The sequence below is a fragment of the Netta rufina genome (assembly GCF_964035555.1).
Source record: "Netta rufina genome assembly, chromosome: 13".
In the NCBI taxonomy this organism is placed as follows: domain Eukaryota; kingdom Metazoa; phylum Chordata; class Aves; order Anseriformes; family Anatidae; genus Netta; species Netta rufina.
The window spans coordinates 6,217,732-6,238,229 of NC_140136.1; the positions used below are offsets into that span (position 1 = coordinate 6,217,732).

The window sequence follows — 20,498 nt, forward strand, 5'->3', positions numbered from 1 at the left end:
TTCATTGTACTGATTTTTTAACGTTTCAATTAATGGCAAAGGATAGACAGAAAATACTATCCTCAATGTTATGGAAGGGGTTTGAGCTGAGACCAAAAACCATTAGAAGCAATGCTTGGAGAATGGGAGAACAGGGAAATGAGCAGGCAGAAGATGAGATGAAATGTCTCTGAGAACATTTGACACGTAAATACAGCCAACAGAAATATTTAAGAGGTTTGCTATTATTATTAATATTCAAGAAAGAGGAGCTGGAGGCACCACAAGTTTCTCATTTCATTTCTGAAAAGGTAGTTGTCCTACTCATCTTTGCCATCTCTGACATAGAACTGTAGAAAAGCAAATGTCATTAAAGAAAATTAGTCATATATCAAACAGTTTTAGATAGCAGCCTGGGTTTTGCTTTTGTTAGGAGCTGGAAGCTCTACGCTAAACTGGCAGTGTGTTCACAGATTTCATGAGTAAATTTTGGCAGACTTCTTACCCTACTGAAGTGAAATTTAGTGCTTTGAGCAAATTTCCCTCTGAGCTTTTGAGCAATGACATTTTTCTACACTCTACTACCCACAGTTTTGGAGTCTGATAAATGGCCTTTGTAAAACATGAAATTTCCATGGCTTTGGCAAGAACTTTACAAAACATATACATGTTTTGAACTGTCACTCTGAGATCTTAATTTACATACTTTGACTTGTGCATGAAAAACAATTTCAAGGTCAGATTCTGTGAAGAAATACTGGGTAACTCCATTAAAAGTCTACTGGCACTATGCATATTTATTTTTCTTCCCCATAGTATGCATGGGATCTCATAAATCAGGATAAACAAACACAGAGGTCATATATAGGTGTGTATGTGTGGTGTATGTCTGCACACAGCTTGAAGGTATACTGCAAATACTGGACTGCCTCAAGAGTAACAGCAAAGAAACACCACCCCTTGAAACATGTATTTTTCCCAGGGATACAAGGTTGGGACCAAAGCTTGGTCATAAAAATGAAAAAAAAATCTACAGTTCCTCCACATTTGTGGAAGAAATCTCCCACGATGTGTGCAGCTCCAAGTGTGTAGGGCTAATTATATCAATGAAAAAAAAAACAAAAAACAAAAAACAAAAAAAAAAAAAAAAAAAAAAAAAAAAAAAAAAAAAACACGTCATGTCTCTGATGTCTCTGTAGAGAGAAGATTTTATCAGAGACTGAAAGTTTCATTGCAAACATTTGCTAGATTATATTCTGAATGCTTCTGGAAATGAAATAAGGCTATATTGCCTTACCAACACAACTCATCATATCCACGATTGCTGGCTTTTCTATTTGCTCTTCATCTGCTTAGAATCCTACTACTCTTGGAAGCAATGAAAAAACCCAAAACTCATTAGCCATGAGTTTTTATATAACACCAGAGGCTACAGATTGTAGGAGTGGATCTCTGAAACACAGAAGAGCTACAAAAGGCTACAAAAGCAGTGCTGCTGAAAGAATAGATACGAGTGCATACAAGAGCACGAAAAGCTATTAATTTTGAGAGCAGAGGTGGCTTCTTTGCACTGAGATGGACAACAAACTGTAGAAGGCCATCCTATAGCAAACTCTAGGCAAAACTGCTCCTATCTTATACTTTTATTTTTTTTGGAGGGGGTGTGGAGGGGAAGGGGAGCACAGGCATTTGTCTTTTTTCTTGGGAACCGCAGCCATGTGTACAATGTGAAATAAGAATACTGTATTTAGAGAACCATTTTGAATTCTATTTCTCTAAGTAGAACTGTACAGAAATGAATCTGATGTTTGTTGAAGCACCACAAGCACAGATCCAACATCAATGTTTGTGTAATACAGCTCCTGAAACTGAAAAAATGCATCAACAAATGATTTTAATACTATGACTGTACATTAATTAAAATATACATTCATGGCTTTACTGAAACATATAAATACCATGGTCAATTTAATGCATAGTTTTGTAAATTTGATTGCCTTAAAAAAAAAAAAAAAAAAAAAAAAAACCAACTTCACAAATTGTTGTGTCAGAACTACCTCTTCTGGAGGAGTCACGATTTTATTTATTTATTTATTTATTTTAAATTCTTCCCTCTTTGGATGAACCTAAGGTCAAACCACTAGCATTTGAGATGTCAGGAAAGGATTGTATTGCTTTTTCTGGTGCCCATGGACACTAATGGAGATCCGCGTACCTCATTTCCTGAGAAATCATCTGCCATTGTGAGCTATGGGCCAAGGTCAGGGCCCTTCGCACACTGTTTCAAGTTTTGATGGGACAAGGCTCCTAGCCTCCCTGTACCCCAGACCAAGTAGACTTCGATCCAAATACTACCTCAGTGCTTCTGACTGACACGCATTGCAGGCCTTTAAGACTGATTGGATGTTCACGATCAGATTTCCTCTTAATAAGCAGCCATGATAGATATCTACCAACATGTTTATGTCCCCAAGGAGAAGTGGTGAGGATAAGAGGTGCATAGCACAGGACAGTAGTTTATCACTACTAATAACTCCCCGTTGTCCAAATTACTGTGCTCTGGTAAACGTTCTGTTTCCTTTTTGACCGAGTCAAGACGATGAAAGGCTAGCCTGCAACTTGGCACCGAACAAGGCATGAGAGAATGAGCAAGCTGAGGATCAATACAAACGACATAGAGGTGACATTAATCGCTTGGAGCATTAATAGACCATGTGAGAGTAGAAACTAGCTTAGTTTTGAAAACCAAGGGTGTTTGCCTGCCTTTTGTGATCCCATTTTGCTAGAACGGCCACAAATGTTGCTTTTGTCTGCTGATCAGCCTAGGACCAGACTCTGTCTGAGAGGCGGCAGCAGAAGGTTTCCCTGGGGTGTTCTGCAGGAGGTGAATGCAGCGTTAGGCACCCCGGGATGTACGAGATGAGTTAGTAGTGCTGCCTTTTTGTTCCATCATTTTTAATACTTGACAGCAGGCTCTGTGGCTCTTGATGGGTTCATTGTATTTATTCTAAGCTTAATAAACACAACAAAAAACACACCACAAATGAATCAAAATCTAAATATATAAAACTGCAGCTTTAAAGCTCTCTTCTATTGTCCCTCCTCCCCACCTCCAAAGCCACTCTTGATCTTTTACATCAATCACACTTAGACCACAGCTTCAGTATGTTCTTTTAGGAAGATCAGCGATTGTGGGATACTTTATGATTCTGGAGCAACAATAATATCATAAAAATAATATAATAAAATGCAAAATTTCTTTAGGAAATTTCCCCACAGCAAAGACCAAACTTGGAGCCTCAGCACTTGTAAATGGCCTCTGAGAGCCCCCTGTAGTTATTTACGGGTAGAGTTTGAAGTAGTTTCATAATTCTTCCTGGAGATGTTTACCTTCTGAATACTCTTGCTAATGAAATTAGCTGGCAGTGCTTTAGTTAAGTTTTGCTCGCAAGATGTAGGCTCTGTGTAGCCAAGCTGCTTGGGCCCGAGCTCACCTCCATTCTAACACTGGCAGTATATTTATTTTAATGTTTGACTATCTACCAAATTTTAGAGAGCTTGTTTAATGGCCTTTTCCAAAAATCTTCCATTCATTTCTTTAGTTTCTCACTTTATTTTGAAAAGAAAAAGGGAGAGAAATCACAGTTATAAAAACAAAGCCAGCAGAAGGGAAAATATTCAATACCTAGAAACTGAAAATTTGAGTATTTGCTTTTTATGGGGCACTGGAGTCTCCTAAAATACAGAACTGCTAGAAAACTTAAATGCTGAGGACAAAAAAAGTTCACTCAATGGCTATGCAAATATACTACAGTTTTGAATAGCTTTGAAAAATAATTTAAATACTTGTGTTTCAATTTATGGTCCTAAAATGCCTGAAAAACACATTCCTACTTTTTAAATGGATTTTTTTTAAGTGAGTCTTAAATACACTTTGATTATTTCCATTCTTGACATTATGCCTACTCAGGCATTTTGTACAGCAATTTGAAAGCAGAAAGGCAATTCCTAGCAATACCAACAGGTATATATTGATTTAACAAACACCTCCTCTTAAAGATGCACTTTCTTCTTCTCATGGAAAAGAAAATGTGAATTTAAACTGAATAAAGCCAAAAGCTAAAACACATTGTCTATAATGATTTCTTTGATGGAGAAAGCTCAGGTTCAAGTTCATTATCTTGGTATTTTCAGAGGAGCTTGCCTGCAGCTCTTAGGAATAACATTTAACTGAATTTTATATGTGAACATTAAAGAAACAGTAATGCACAGGTATAAAGTAAATGATCAAACTGGAAGTAAAGTGTACAGCTTTCTCCCTGTTAGCCTACACTGTTATTATCTTTTCAGAAGATGTCAAAACCTTTTCTCAGGATTTCTCATTTTTCATACATTTTGGAAGTAGGTACAATTACTTTAACAGCTCTCTATAGCACTAAGACATCTGTAGCAAAATCCGTTATTTACTTCAAAGCAAGAAGATTTTGAAGGTAGAAGGAAATGGCAGGCAGAAGCAGAGGTCCAGAGACATTGCTATTAAACTTCTGGGTTTAATGAAACACAAACACAAAGAATATTTTATGTAAATCTGTGTACGCAGAAGACAAAAATGCATTTGTAGGCACATATATAGTATAACACCAGAGGCCAGAGTGATAAGCATTCTCTTTTCAATTCCTGACTGGAGCTTTAGTGTAAAACAAACTGGAATGCACATACCTACAGTCATTATGTTATTTCATCCAAGTCTGACTACTGACTCAATTTCAAGCACATCCCCCTGATCTCTTAAAACTAGGACTTGCATGAAAAGTAGACTGAAGCATAAGCCTTGCGATAGCCAGGAAAACACGTGCACCAACATATATTCCCCACACACTTGGAGCAGGCTCAGTGTGAAAGGTACAGATATTGTGCTGCAAAGGGAATTGCACTTGAAGGCACAAAACTCACAAAGGGCAGGACCATAGAAACCTGCTTGGAAATTGGACACAAAAGTCATCACAGCCCTGCGGCTGCCATAATTTATGTCTCAAACATTTATGTTCATCCTCCCCTTTCCCTCCTCCTGCTCTTAAATTTTTCAGCTCTTCAAGAAAACAAAACAAAATGCTCTTCTTGTAGCAGTCCATCTGACAGTCATAGTGGCACAGCTAAGAGCACATCAATGTCCCAGTCTGAAACTGTACTTTCAAAAGGTTTAGAAACAAATAAAAACTAGCTAGGGAAAGAAGGATAAAAAGTTTCTCCCTGGCTCAAATTCAAAACATTTTACAGGAGTCCAAGTTCTGTGTTGGCAAAGAAAGTAGCAGGACAGAGTCCTGCGAGCAAGGGGAAGCAACACAACATCACTTACACCCAGGGCTATGTTCAGGTACCGTAAGTTTTTTGTTTGTTTTTGTTTTTTCCTGTTTCTTTTTTTTTTTTTTTTTTTTTGGCTAGTTACTTTTGTTTTTAAAAGCAGGATGGGAAGAAAATACAGCTGGGGTTGGGTGGTGCAAGTAAACCATTCTGTACCAGTCCTGCAGAATCTGCATCTCTTTTCGTGAAGGGCCACCACTTCCCAGTCCCCTCCTCAAGCTGACTGAGTTGTGCCAAATCCGATATCTAAGATGCTAAAATATATGGTATAATTAAAACAACACACCAGGGCCTACAATAATTTGTGTCCCCAATGTTTAGGCCCTTCATCTTCTGATGTATTCACAGCAATTTCATTTCAATACCATTGTAATTACTTAGTGAACAGAGACATTCCTCTTCAACAGCAATAGCAAAATACACTTTTACTGTGTTTTACTGCAGCTAAAAAAGGAAACATATATAAAATCTCAGACACAGACAATTAATCAAGCTTAACCGTAGCCTAATAACAAAGCAAGTAAAGTGGAAAATATATATGCTGGCATCCCACCATGCACTGCCACACTTTAAAGAAGTGTGAAGTCTTAGTTTGTCAGGATTATAGAAGAAGCTTCAGCAGCACGCACCAATATGCATAATAAGCCATAGAATCAGGCATATTCTTCACTGTGCTAAACTACAATTATCTAATTGTTAATTAGACACAAAATAAGCTGGAAAGTTATTTTTCTGCCTTACTTCTGTGTTCAGGGTTCAGCTTCTAGTGATATCTGTCAGGTCAGGAATAATCAAGTTTCTAACCTTCATGGTCCAGGGAGAGGGCTGCTGTGCAGCTAAATACAGAGAAATAAACCTAAGGAGAACTCTTCTGAGTGACACCATGCTACTAAGCCACAGCAGCACTGGCTTCCCAGGTGTAACACTTTCCGGTAGCAAAGCATTGCTTTGGCATTTATACAGAATTGCAACACCTCTGCAGTTAATGAGTAGCTACATCTCCACTAGCCCCTGCTGGATGCTGATGGGCAGCTCCGTGCATACCACCTCAGATGCTACTCACCCCATACTACCGTCAGCTGGAGCACATTCATATTATCACACAATGGGAGCAACAGCATAGTAGAACTGGTGTTAAGGTGTTGGGGACACATCTTTCACACTGTGCTCTCAAAGACCTCCACAAAACCTGGAGGCCATACCCTTGGAAAGCCTCAGAAATGCTGAGATGAAGCATGGGTGGTATGACAGGACCTACACCACCACAGATTTGCCACTAAGGTATCAGCAAAACTTTGCTTTGTAAGAAGAAATAGCGCAGCTGCTAAAAGCATTAACTCTTACTGGCAGCATAGCATTGATAAGAAAGGTTGAACACAGAAGCAGCACGTGAGAATTTGGGTACACAGCTCATGGTTCTGAGACACAGCTACAAGGAATGATTAAGATAAAAATATTTAATGGATTTGTGTGGTACTGGATTTTGCTAAAGGGATAGTTGAAATCTGAGTTAGAAGAGACACTTTATAGAACCGAATACACACTAAACATTGCAAACACTGCTGACAACTATGTTGCTTCCAGCAAGTTCAGAACAGAGGTTTATTCTTCCTTTATCAGATTTGCCTTCCAAGTCTCCTTAGAGCAAAAGCACTACCACACACATACAGTAGCCTCATCTTAAAAACCCAGGTCTGTTTAGTAAGTAATCCTCTGGAAAAAAAAAGGAGGGAACATTAAAAAAAAAAAAAAGTGGAGATAAGCGCAAAATTTGGCTGGAAATGTGGGCTATTTGTCAAGCTGTAGTGATTGCTAATCAGATATAGAAACCTGGATGAAAACAAAAGAGGAAAAAAGAAGGAAGGGGGAACGAGGAGGAGAATATGAATGAGATTGAGAGCAGGTATGAAAAAAAACTTTTTCCTCTACAATTATATAGCAACAACAACATGAAACAAAAGTAAAACATGTTCACTGTAACTGAGGACAATGCTAGCATGGTTTGAAAGTCAGCAAAGAGTAGTTGTACATACTTTTGTTAATACATTCCACTAGGATTTCTCTGAGCACTAGAAACTGCTCACTGGTTTTGCATAATAAAGCCAACCTGAGATCAGACACAACAAAACTCCATTATTCCCATACGTATTTCAGTGAAGAAGTCAGAAAGCGCTCTTTGGAATTACTATCATGATCAGCACAGAAGGGTTTACAGATGTAACAAAGCTAAAAGAAAGCAAGACAGACATAATCTCTCCTTCATTTCCTTCCTAGAACAACTAATTTTTGAAGGAGAACTCACAAAGATTAGTGGGACAGAGCCCCAGTCACAACCAAGACTTTCATCACATCTTTTCATTTACAGTTCTAGCAGATTTGCTGAATTATTGGAATATGGCTGGTATGCACTAAGTGAAAACAAGTGCTCAAAGGAAAATTGCAAATAATCTTTCAAGGCTAAATAAAATTTACTTGATGCATCTGATACCAAAAGGGAGCTACCTGGGATGGTAACTACTCTGAACCCTTTCATATCAGGCAAAAAAACAACTTTTCTAGTTTTGTTTATGACACTAAGCATAACAAAATAACTGCCTCCACATTTACCCCTAGCTTGCATCACAATATTTTGCTAAAAACAAACAAACAAAACAAAACACTAGAAAAAGCCTATCCCCATGAGTTATTTATAAGTCCCCACCTGTCTGGAGGTGACAAGCACTCCAAGAGGAGGCTTCCTGCCATATCAAATTCTAGGTTTCTAGGACTCTTGTCATTTGACCCTAGAAAGTAAGAATTTATGAGAGAGGACATGTACACATAGCAAATGCTTTACTTAAGTCATTTTTCCCATCTCTCCAATGTGGCACTTCAGCAACCCGGGTAGAGCAGCAGATTTTTTAATTTATTTTTTTTTCTTCAAATTTATACTTCAGCTCCTAATAATCAAGGGATATTTCCTATCATGGTAAAGAAGGAATTTCTTTCTTTAATATCTTTCTGTTGAAGCAAGCAATGTCACCTTAACGTGTCAGGTAGAATTTATTTCAGTGAGCTAACAATATTCATTTCCTTACCCTGGTGTTCCTTTTAGCTTTGAGAGTCTACACACAGATTTCTCTGAAATGTAGTTCATTTTAAACATAAGGAGGGAAGTGGAGGAATAGACAAACTTATCTCACCAGAAAATCTTTACAGAAGCATGTGTCCCTGAAGAAGAAAGGCTTTATGCTTATAATTTCATCCAATATTTCTTTTCAAAAGTTTGAATAATGGGCTTTACAGAATGCCTTTTTGATACTAACTGAACTTTACAACTAATAAAACCCTCTTTCTGAGCTTTGTTACTTATGTCTAGAATCCACAAAGTGTCTTTTATAAATAATAACCTTAGCTAATTATACATAGTAAATAACCTCAGCTTTCAAGCCTCCCCATATATCATTTTGCTAAATATTAATCACAGCTTTAAGCTGTCTAACAAGCTCCTAAAAGCAAGACATTACCGAAGAGATCCCCCACTATAAGGAGTCTCAAACTATCCATCAAAACCCCTTGCATAAAAAGGGCTGATTAAAACTTCCTGGCACGGCCTTTTATTTGCTCACGTTGGTTCTCTATTTTCCAGGCACATGAGCCTCAGTTCACCTTCATCAGGACAGGACAGTTCTCTGAGGCTGATAACCTGTTATCCTGAGCCTGACATGGTGTGAACGAGGCTGGGTAGGCAGAAAGTGCTGCGTTAACTTGGATCTCCTCTTTCTTAATTAGGACTTCAAACAATAGGTGGGGAAAAAATCAGGACCAACCACTATTATGTATTAGCTTTCATTTCTGTGCATTGATTGAGCTTATGTTGTTTTATGTGTGTGATGAAAGGGCAAATCAAAACCCATTTCTCTTTCTTGTCAATTCTCTCTCTTTTTCAACTATTTATCTTTGTATTGTATTGCAGCAACAGATGGCACATTAAAAATAAATTCACTTTTGGGGAACTGCGTACTGTGCAGCTTAGTCTTACCATCCAAAATGACTATGTAAATAATTTCTTGTTAGAAGAGTACCTATAAAATATAGTAATGTAGTATTCAATAAGGAATAATAGAAACACTTTGGGAAGAACACAGGTCTTTCTGGCATAAGAACTCTCCTTGACCTGAAGAGTTCTGTATCTTAACTGAGTTGTTGGCTTAGATATACATAGCTATTTCTTTAACTATCTATATAGATGCATCACTCAATTTATTTTCCTCTGTGATTTTCCTAGAGGAACTGGTTTCAAATGTTTTCCACATTAGTTTCCTCCTGGCATGTTTACAAACAGTTCTCTCACCAGGACTCACTAGATATTATTAGCATTCTTTAAATAGTAGTTTCCAATAAATTCAAATAAATAATGTCACTGTCAGCAACCATTGTATAGTAGGTCAGTTTACAATAACACTATCAATGTACATTTAGCAAGATGCTTGGAAAATGCGACCTCCAAGTCACATTGGAAAAAAAAAATCTTTACAATTGTAAGTTTATAACATTTTAAACCTTACTCAAAAGGTTCACATGTGAAGCACAACAAATCAGAATAGCACAGGCATAAGAAACCTCACCAGCATTAACATGTGTTTGCCATGTAAATAGAAAATAACGAGATAAAATCCTTTACATCCCATTCCCTAATTCAGTGGCAATTAATCAACTGAGATAGGAGAATTGTATGAGTATCAGTTTTATACACTCCGAAGAAACAGCAGCACAAAATACATTCCTTTCCTATGAGCAACAGCACCAAACAATTACAGCAATAATCATTAGCAGTGTGTAGGAAAAAAGCATGCGTAGGAGGGGGGACAGGTCATAGTTAAGCTGTCTTTCTATTAATCATCATTATAAGAAGGGAAAGAAGAAATATTAAATTTCCATTCTTATAACATTTAGTCATTATTTTTCAAACTTCATTTGAAACCACTCTTCAGCATAGCAGTAACCCACAAATCAGAGAAACCAGCAATGCACATGATGAGATGGTATCCAGTACAGAACGTGTTTCTCAGAACAAAGTTTTGGTTATACAACCTTTATTTTCACTGTTTTGTGACAGCCCCACTTTGCTGCTTCAGTCTTTCTTCAGTGCAGAAAAAAAAATAAAAATGGGGGAATTTACCCTTTAGTAAAATTAAATACAGCCTCACTTTTTAAGCCAAGAATGATGAGCCGAATAATACTTTCACAAACCTTAAAAATATTCTATTAAAAAGGACAGAGTTAATCATCTCTGCAAAGAGAGAACGGTGATTTTATTTCCCCCCTAAGGTGGATAAAAAAAAAAAAAACCTCTACATACGTACATGCTTCCCAAGGTTTAGAATATTGGGAAACAAGTTATTTTTTTAAAAGCATTGTTGTTAGAAATTACTTTTCCTATGAGGAAGATTATATTTAAACTGCTGTAACTTGGCCCAGTCAAAAGCAATTTGCAGGAGGACACTGAAAGGCAAATGTATACATACAAGGGACAGGCCTGCTAACACATTAAACACACTCACAGAGCTTGACAGTTCCTCTCTCAAAATAAATATATTTGAAAGTAAATATATACCCCTGTTGAGCCAGGCTGTATTTAGCATCTCAGCTTTCATTCCTCCCACCCCCACAACTGTGTGTCAAATATGTTTTCATCCCCTTGTTTGTCTGTCTCCCCTAATCAGGACTCTGTTGTTGTACTGAGTGAGTCGGGGCATTTAGTGGAAATCAAGATGGATTTAGTTTGGAATTAAGTAGATTCCCATGACAGGAAATATTAAGAGATGATGGATGTCTGACAAATATTTTAAACAAAAAAAAAAAAAATCAACTCCTGTTTCAGAAAGCAGTCTGCAAAGCTAGATTTATGAAGCTGAACTTTAAACTAAAAGGAACATATTTTTCCAGGCTTTATGTATTAGCAATATTGCATTTAATTTAGAGATTAAATAAATGCCATAGTTTGAGGCAACCCATGAGAGCTGAGATGCTGCATGTAGGCAGGCTTACAGTTTGGAAGCTATGAAATATGTCTCCTGTTTTGACACTATTGTAATAGCATGGCTGTTCACTTTCCTTGTTTCCATGGGGTTTATGGTCCATAAAGTTTAATAACAATCTTAACAGCTGAACAGTGAGCACACATCTCTGGGAGGCTGCTGTACAAAACAGGACCTGAATTTTATCCGTGCAGCTTTTAGTGGCAGTACATGCCCTTTTCTCACCACTACCCACATGTACCCACACCCTTAAAGAAGGTACCAAACAATGGCCATTTACTCAACTTGGAAAAGAGATCAGACACCATCTTGGCCTTCAGGAGGTGAACAAACAGCACTCAAAACACAAGGTTACGAAATCAACCAATTTCAGAAAAATGAAATAAAAACCTTGACCAGTAGGTCCTGTGGGAAAAACATCCATCCAGGAGCACCCACAAGCAGCAATGACTTTCATGCATCTAGGGTGGTAGAAAAATTATACGTATAGTGCAAAAAGATTTTCTGCACTTTAAGGTGTAGATGTTCCTCTTCACTTACTCTTTACCCAGTGAGTGAACCTCATCAAGCCAGGGAAGTTTCAGTTCCTAGCAAAACTGGCTCCTAGCTCATACCTTAACTAATTACATTCCATAAAAGAAAAAGGGCTTGCTTTGGTGACACAAAGCTGGAGCAGGTTATCCTCAGAAGACAAAACAAAGCCACCACATTCAGGCTCATAAATGCCATTTTCAGAAAGGACATAAGCTTGTGCCCACTTCTATCTTCAGAGATAGCCCAAAGCAAAGAGAAAAAGAGCTAAATAGACCACACAAGTTCTTTTGACAGAGAGCAAGATTCCCAAAACACAACTACACGTCCCATACCTCTTTCAGTAATTCTGTCCAGCCTCCATCTTTGGCTTCTGCTTCCTTTCTAGCTACCAAAAAAACAGCAAAACATTGTGATAACCCTGAAAGTACTTAAAACTAATGTGGGGGATTCACCTGCATCTTGTCTGGCATTAGGTCAGCAGATGGCCCTCAGGTGAGCAACTGTGCTTGCTTTACCTGGCTTTGATCCTGACTCATTTCCATTATGGCCTGCTTGTAGGCCATATACCTGGCCTACCTAAAATACCTGCTTTACAGGGTAGGTATTTTCTGGTACATGCTAGGCAAATTTATTCATTTGTGATTAGTATCATAAAGTTGTTTGAGCAGAAATACTGTAATAGTGGTTAAAATTTAACCTTAGGTCTCATCCAGGCTGTTTCCTGTTGGAAAATTTTGAGTTATATCAATGATTGGTTATGGGAACTCTCCTAGAAAAAGAAGCCACCTTCTTCCTCACTGGTAGGCCTTTATTTTGATTAATCTAGGACTGTCTTAGACTACATTCTCAAATATTGAATTCATTAAAACCATCCAAAGACAAGGTCCTTTGTCTACTGATAATTCTTCTCCACCACCTATTCCACCACTTTCATTATTCTACTTTTTTTTTATTATTATTATTTCTTTATTTTAAATATAAGTGAGAAGGAACATTCAACTTTCAAATCTGGATTTGCATAACTATTTGTAAGGGAGAACTCTATACAGGTACATAATATTAAATGACTTCTCTCCCCCTTTTAAAATAATTGAATAGATTTCAACTTGATTGTGTCTCTTTAACATTTCACTGGATCATTTTTTTTTCAATGAATTTGACACATCAAGTAATATCAGAGTAAATCTACCTAAAATATTTACAATTACTTGCAAGATATTTTCACATGAACCAGTAAATTGAAACTTCCTCTCAGAGGAGACACATAAAAAAGTCATTTTTATGGTGGTTATTGTAATTTTAATAGGCAATTTCATAGGTAAACAGAAGTGCTTGATCTCCATTCACCACTGTATAACAGGCTGCGCTGCATATCTAATGGCATCACATGGATTTGTGTACAAAATGAACAAGAATTATAAATGTCTCCTTCTGTGATTTAAACTATACAGTTTTATGTACCTCAGCTACAGTGCCTAAGAAGAAAACACAACACATATTTATATTGTACAAATAGGCAGCCTACATCCTTTGGGAATAAAATTTTAAGAAGGAAATGCTTCAGGTTGGCATTAAAGCAGATGTTCAGCAGAAGGAGCTGTGCACACATTTACAGAGTAGCCTCCATCCAAGCTGGTTCACTGAAACGTGTGCATGCTCAAAAGATCTGAAATTTGTGTGGGCAAATGACACTTTCATGACTGGAGTAGATTAATAGAGTAATAGATTTAAAGGCTAGAAGGGATCATTATGATCATCTAGTATGACCTTCTGTTTAACAGAATTTAGCCAAGGGATTCCCGCATCAAACCTATGGCTCATAACTTCTGGTTGAGATACAACTAGTATCTTTTAGAAAGACACTCAATTTTGATTTAAAGACTTCAAGTGATGGAGAAGTCACTACCTTGCTAGACAAGTTGTTACAGTCCTTAATTACACTGCTTCATGAAGTCAGTGCTTCTTTATTCTTTCACTACTGGATAAAAAATAAGAAAATGTCTCATACATTTTTTTTTTTTTCCTGAAATCTCCAAAATCTTTACATGCAAACAACAAAACTAGGACCAACAGTTAAGTAATGTTTCAATTACAGTGGTAACATTAATAATAATACAACAATGATCCCACTTGGAGGAGAAAAAAAAGCCTGTCACTCATTTGGTCTTTCTTTGTTACTCATATTCATGAAGATATACTTCAAAGAAAAGGGTGAAATAAAATATGATGCAGATATGCTAAGTTTAGTCAAACTGGAAGGCATGAGGATAGTAGAACAGTTTAGTATAGAATAGTTGTGTTTTGTTTTGTTTTGTTTTGTTTTTCCATTTTTCGAAGTTATCTTTGATTAATAGTTCATGGAGAATAGGAACAATTCATGGGAAATATGTACTCATGGACTCACCTACATCATGTCGCCTGGCTTGGGTCCCAGGCATGTTAGAGAAGCCTTCAGGTTTTTAATGTGCTATACTCTTCTGTTCTGGGCATGTACAGATGTGGGCTACAATGGTGCAGGCTGCCAGCTACAGAGCATCTGAAAACTCTCTTATGCTACAGAAATCCTCAGCTGCTTGTTAGAACAGCTTTATGGAAAGTGAGATGAGGTTTTGGCCCCATCATTTAGCTATACTTGGCCATAATTCAAATTCTCACAAATAGCGATTTTGGCATGTTCTCTTTCTCTTGTACAACCATGAGACATGCAGTGGGAATAATAAATTACTATGCTATTACATGACAACAGAAATCTCAATGTGTTTGGTTGTATGTGCAGAACTAAAACTGTGGGCTGTTTTTTTCATTGCACTTTCACTAGACTAGATTCTAACATATTTATACTGATTGGTATTGGACTACTGAACACGTGAGATTGTGAATTCATGGAGCAAGTGACTGCCATTATGAATAGGGTTTTGTTGTTTGTTTTCATAAAAATGAAAGCCAAGTAATATGTAGTTAGAATTGCTCTTATATATGTCAGGCATATATTGCAATAAAATTGAGAACTGGGGTTTGGAGAAATGTCCACAAATGCTGCTTCTGCCTTAGATGTGATTATACACCTCCTCGGAAAACACAATTGTATAATACAAATGTCCTTTATAATTCATTAAAATTTGCTGTTAGAGTCCACTCATATTTGAGTTGGGAAGTTAAAAACAGGAAAGCAAAAGGTATGCAAATCAGTACAACCTTTTTCTGGGGGGGAAAAAAAAAAAAAAAAAAAAAAAAAAAAAAAAAAAAGCTATCTTCATTCTGAGAATCCAGTGGGTGGGAAAATATATTTCTGCTAAGAAAATGAGCAGTCACTTTCACTGAGAAGGAAATACTGAGTTGCTTTGTCCTAAGCTCTCAGCAGAGCAAAGCCTGATGGTTTAACCATGGCATATGGGTTGCAGCCCAAGAGAGCTAAAGAGAAAATTTGGAAGCTTGTGTCAAATTTTCTGTTCTCTATATAGCTTTGGCCTAGGCCTCAGCAGTAGTCCCCTGGGATAGAATGATGTACTGCAATATAACAAGCTGCCTGACATTTTGAAATGCCTTAACCCCCAGCTTTCCATCCACCTTTTAGCCCTTGCAGCATCTTCCCTCCCCACATGGAACTGCATGATGTACGGTATAAGACTTCACTAAAAAGAAAAAAAGTTGTCACCTCTTTGTCCTTGAGGTATTTAATCAGCAACGACTCTTTGCTTCGTTAATAACATTTTCAGTTATATATTCTGAAATGCCACTTATTGTATAGAAGACAGGCTCTATGAATGTCTCGTGTCCCCTGCTCATGCACATGCCAAGTCTGAGCAAAGTCTTGGGACTGTTTTCTATTTTTTTTTCTAACCAGAATGCAGGGTAGGGGAGGAGGGGCCAGGTGCAAGAAGATGAAAAGGGGAAGCACTGTTTTTCTGTAACCTCAGAAATTGCAAATTCCTGATAAAAACTAAAGGCACCTGGATTACTAAAAATTGAGGTTTTAGAAGGACAAATGTGCTTCTTAAAGCCAAACTGATGCATGTAAGAGAGAAGAAATTTATTATATACTTCCAACGACTTTCAGATTTATAACTGACTGGTAGCAAGCAGACAAACTCTTGAAAACACCACAGTAATTATATACCCAAACCAAAGTCCTTTCCTCCTCTCAAAGTGGAAACACTGATGAACCAGTTGCATTATTAATTAAAAAAAATCTAAACACTATAGGCTTGAGCTCCAGTAGTTCACATCGCATTCTTCCCTTTCTCTAAAAAGTCAAAACATTGAGGAGTTGAATATAGCTCCTCTCATACATTATCCCCCTAATGACTTTGACCTATTAATAAGTGGAATCTATCAAGTACATTCTCTCTTACAGTATTTTGTCAATCGTTATACGCCTCAATGGGGCCACCATTAAAAATCTGCCAATTAATTCAGTATTTAGGACACTGTTACTATGAAATATACTATGTATCATGCTACTTCTCATTATAAATATAGAAATGCTGTAAATCACAAGGTGAGATTAGTATTTTCTGCAATAAGAAGTGATGCCTTTTAATGACAATCATTATATACTTTCCTTTTTTCTCTCCTTCAGTGGAGTTCTTTTATAGCAGAACCCTTCCAAGGGAAAACAATATGAATGCCACACTGAATATTGACAAGAAATGTTTCTTTCCCTCCCTTTTCTGTATTAAATTCTTGAGCATATCTATTTGGAGCAGTCTAAATAGTCTAAATATGTACCCTAAATATTGTGTGTTCTTTGAAGAAAGTTAACTGAAGATTTTCTTCAAACTTAGAGCACTGTGTCTTATTAGAATTCAAAACAAGGTTTAAAATATTATTAGGCATATTAAATTGACTGAATGTTTATATACTACACCTGAATAAAACCCTTATACTGACCAAAAACATAGCTCTTGCCCAAAAATGATTAATTATGGCTTTCTGGTCAACAAAACACTAAATAAAATGAAGGATGGTAAACTAATGTGGCTGAAATTTTCTAATGGCATTTGTTTATTTATTGTATTTCCTTCTTTTTCTAAAACAATGGTTTTGATTAAAAATATGATTTTATTTAATATCCCATGGATAAAAAAGCATTACAGCTATTAGCATTAAGTTAGTATGATTGCAAAGAATAATGCAGAAAGTACCTCTAATAGAATTCTAGCAGTGGTTTCATTTATTCTAGATGAAAAACGACATTTATCAAACATTTGATCTGATAGGCTATACGGAGAAACAAAAGAGAGAAGATTAACTGGCATGAAAATCCATTTTGATTCGACTATTCCATGTTCTGTGTATGTGTTACAAATAACCCTATTCCCAGGAGAATTCCTTTGAACTAGATTTCTTTAGTTATTATTTTTATTTAGCATTAAGACTATATGACCTGCAAACATAACTTTTTAAAAAACATTTGATAAAAATCAAAGGTATTAGATGTTTTTCTGTATTTTTTTTTTCTCTGAAAGTTTTATTGCTATATGGGACATATAGAAAATATTTGCTCAGTTAAACTTCTACTATTTTAAAATACATCTTTTTTTAATATTATCATTTTAGCATGTCCAGTTGTACATTTCTGAATGACATTTTATTTGGAATTGCAGCCATTTGTCTAGTCAAAGCATCTGCGTGTTACATATGGACTGGAAACTTTCCACTACAATTACTGTGCTCTGCCAAAAAGACAGCAAAAGAAAATGTTCTTATGTCAACAGAAGCTGATGCACAAGTTCTTTACAGGTTTTGTATCTTTAACCACTTAACTAAAGGAGAGTTCATTATGACTGTAGTTTTGCTGAAAACAAAAACTAAAAACAAAAACAACAACAACAAAAAAAACAACCTTAAAAAAAAAAAAAAAAAAAAAAAAGGAAAACCTGCAGAAACAGGCCTTGTGTATCACAAATCCCCATTTTGGAAACCCAAAGAGGGAATATAAGCTTAAAGGCCTGAATTTAACAAACCTAATTATCAAGGCTTAATTAGTACCAAGGGTAAAGCTTCATGGAACACCTGCAGACTTAATTTATGTCCTGACAGAGAGGAACAAGTGTTAATGGGCTGTATTTATGTTAATACCTGAACCTTAGAGAGCCAGTGGGATAAAACAGACTATGCACTAGTTTTCTGTTTCATGCTACAGAACAAACATAAAAGATTTTAATCTTAATATTAGTTTGCACATAACTCCTTGGGGGAAGTATAGATCTATGTAAACTTTAAAATTGGATATGCAGAATCCTAAAGAAAGAAAAAAAAAAAAAAAAAAAAGTCAGTTTAGAAAGTGGTGTTAAGGCAAAAAATATCAAAGCAAAAGCATCAGTGGCCATTTTCTGAACACATTGTGAACAGCTACTGGTTTTTCTCATACTCTTACACTATACCACTGGTGCTTTCTAGAGCATGAGCTTATAGGTTTTCATATGTCTGATATGTAATATAACTCTTTGCTATATTCAGAGGAAAGAAAAAAAGACTACCAACTGTAACTGTAATACTGAGCACATTGCCTCTGTGTACTGAGGCTCAGGGGACATGATCTGTCGACTTTGGGCTTTGGGCACCTTTTCAGAAGGCAGATCCCTGTGGGGAACAGGGCCTCTTATGGTCTCCAGAGTTCTTGGAACCCAGGTTGTAAACAGGCCATATGGTACCACCAGTTTCAGCTCTTGTTTGGTGCCAGGAGGGTACAGAACATTATATATCCATGCTGTTTCTCTCTCTGTATGCAGGAAACTACCTTGAAGCTAAAGGTTTTTAAATGTGAATAAACAGTTGTACATTTTTGCCACCAAAGTTGCACTTGCATTGTGACAAGACCAGTTCACTTCTGCCACTGCAACTATCATAACTAATCTGAAAAGAGATGGTGTTTAAATAGCATTTTACTGTCCTTCAATGCTCCTTTTGGCCATACATACTGCTTCAGGAAGGATCACCTCTGAGAGTATGGCCATAAGGACAATATTATAACTTCTGAATTACACTGAGACACAGGGGAATGTTTATTATTACTACATACATCTGTCACCCAGTTTGGTTTTTGTTTGATATCAGATTCCACCAGTGCTTTCAGCTCTGAAATTGCTCAGGTTGCAGAATGAAGAGGCATAAACCCATCCTATGCTGGACTGTACATCTCTTTATTATTCTTTTGTTGGTTCCCATATTTACAGGTAATAAGGACAAGAAGTTGTCTTGAAGATAATCACCTCTGGTTCTCCCAAAAGGCCACAGAATGTCACTAAATGACTACTGCATTCAACTTGCAAATTCCTACCTCTCACAAGGTTTCAAAAGTTGTATGAATTCTCAAAACTGAATTGGTTGTTCTAATGCTTATTTGTCTTTGTTATTAAAAATGCGCTGGGTCCTCAGCGTATGTCTGGCTTAAGCTTCTAGTACTGGATCACACTGCAGAAATCTTCCCTGGCAAGTACTTACAGATGATGATCTCTCAGCCGAGATTCTGGTAAGTTAAATAGATTGAGACCTCTGCATTTATTCCTACAAACAAGCTTTCCTTATCTCATGTCATTCTTGTGGCTTCTTTCTGAATCTCCTTCTTATTTCTATCCTATGTAAACATAATATTGTTTCTTTGCTCTTCTTTGAAATGTTTGTAGCTGTAACTGAAGATTTACTTTGTCCATTTAAATACAAATATGACCATCCATTTAAGATGGTCATATTTTAAGACTTAAAGCACTAATTTATCATTTTACTAGTGTGCTCTCTACTAGCTTCCCTCACTGTACAGCAACACCTCTTCTATATAGGGCTGAATTCAACATTCCCACAAAAACAAAATTTTCTTAACCCTTCTTTTACTTTTGATCACTAATCATCAACAAGCCAATCCTATGTTCTCATATTTACTTTATTAGAATTATTCACATTTTTTTCCATTAATTGAACCTGTAATTCTTTGAAAGTATTTACAGTTCACTCTAGTTAGCTAAATCACTCATGCAGTATTCTCTATCCTTTCAGAACAGACAAATTACATGAGTAATCAATAAGCTTGAATTATGTCATATGAAAACTGAATACACAATTTGAAACTGCATTAAGCAACACTCAAGCTTTTTTTTTTTTTTTTTGTGAGAATTCAGGCTACCAGCCTCAGTTCCTCAAAAATTCATAGGAAGTAAGTACAAAAGTGTAGTAAAGAAAGTCAACCCACTTTTTTCTCAGGTCTAAACAAATGTTATAAGAAATGTTCTTATTTTTAGTTCACTTCTAAATCTATACGATCATGGGCACACAAGAACAAATACCACTTTTTACATCTAGACATATAGGAAAACATAACCCGCCATCCAGCGAGGTGCTCCCACATGAACGCAGCTTTGCATCACCACAAGTTGTGCCAAGGTCAAGGACAAGCTCTGCGTCAAGACTCATGTGACTTCCTGCACCCATTTTGTTGGGTTATCCACCAACAGACATGTGCCTCAGTTCTGTGAGCCCAGGGATGCCATATGAGTGGGGCTGCCCAGCAGAAGATCCATGAAAATCTCCTCTTTTTCTCTTTGAACTAAAGGTTTGACACTACCTTAAGGCCTGAAATAATTTTTCTGTCAATCACTTTTTGGAAGT

General features: G+C 36.7%; 1 protein-coding gene across 1 annotated transcript in view; it reads right to left on the bottom strand.

Annotated features, from left to right (window-relative positions):
* Positions 1 to 20,498, bottom strand: part of WWOX (WW domain containing oxidoreductase) — a gene marked incomplete at its 5' end in the record, with an annotated part of 506,937 nt that overhangs the window by 145,351 nt on the left and 341,088 nt on the right. The window lies entirely within an intron of this gene.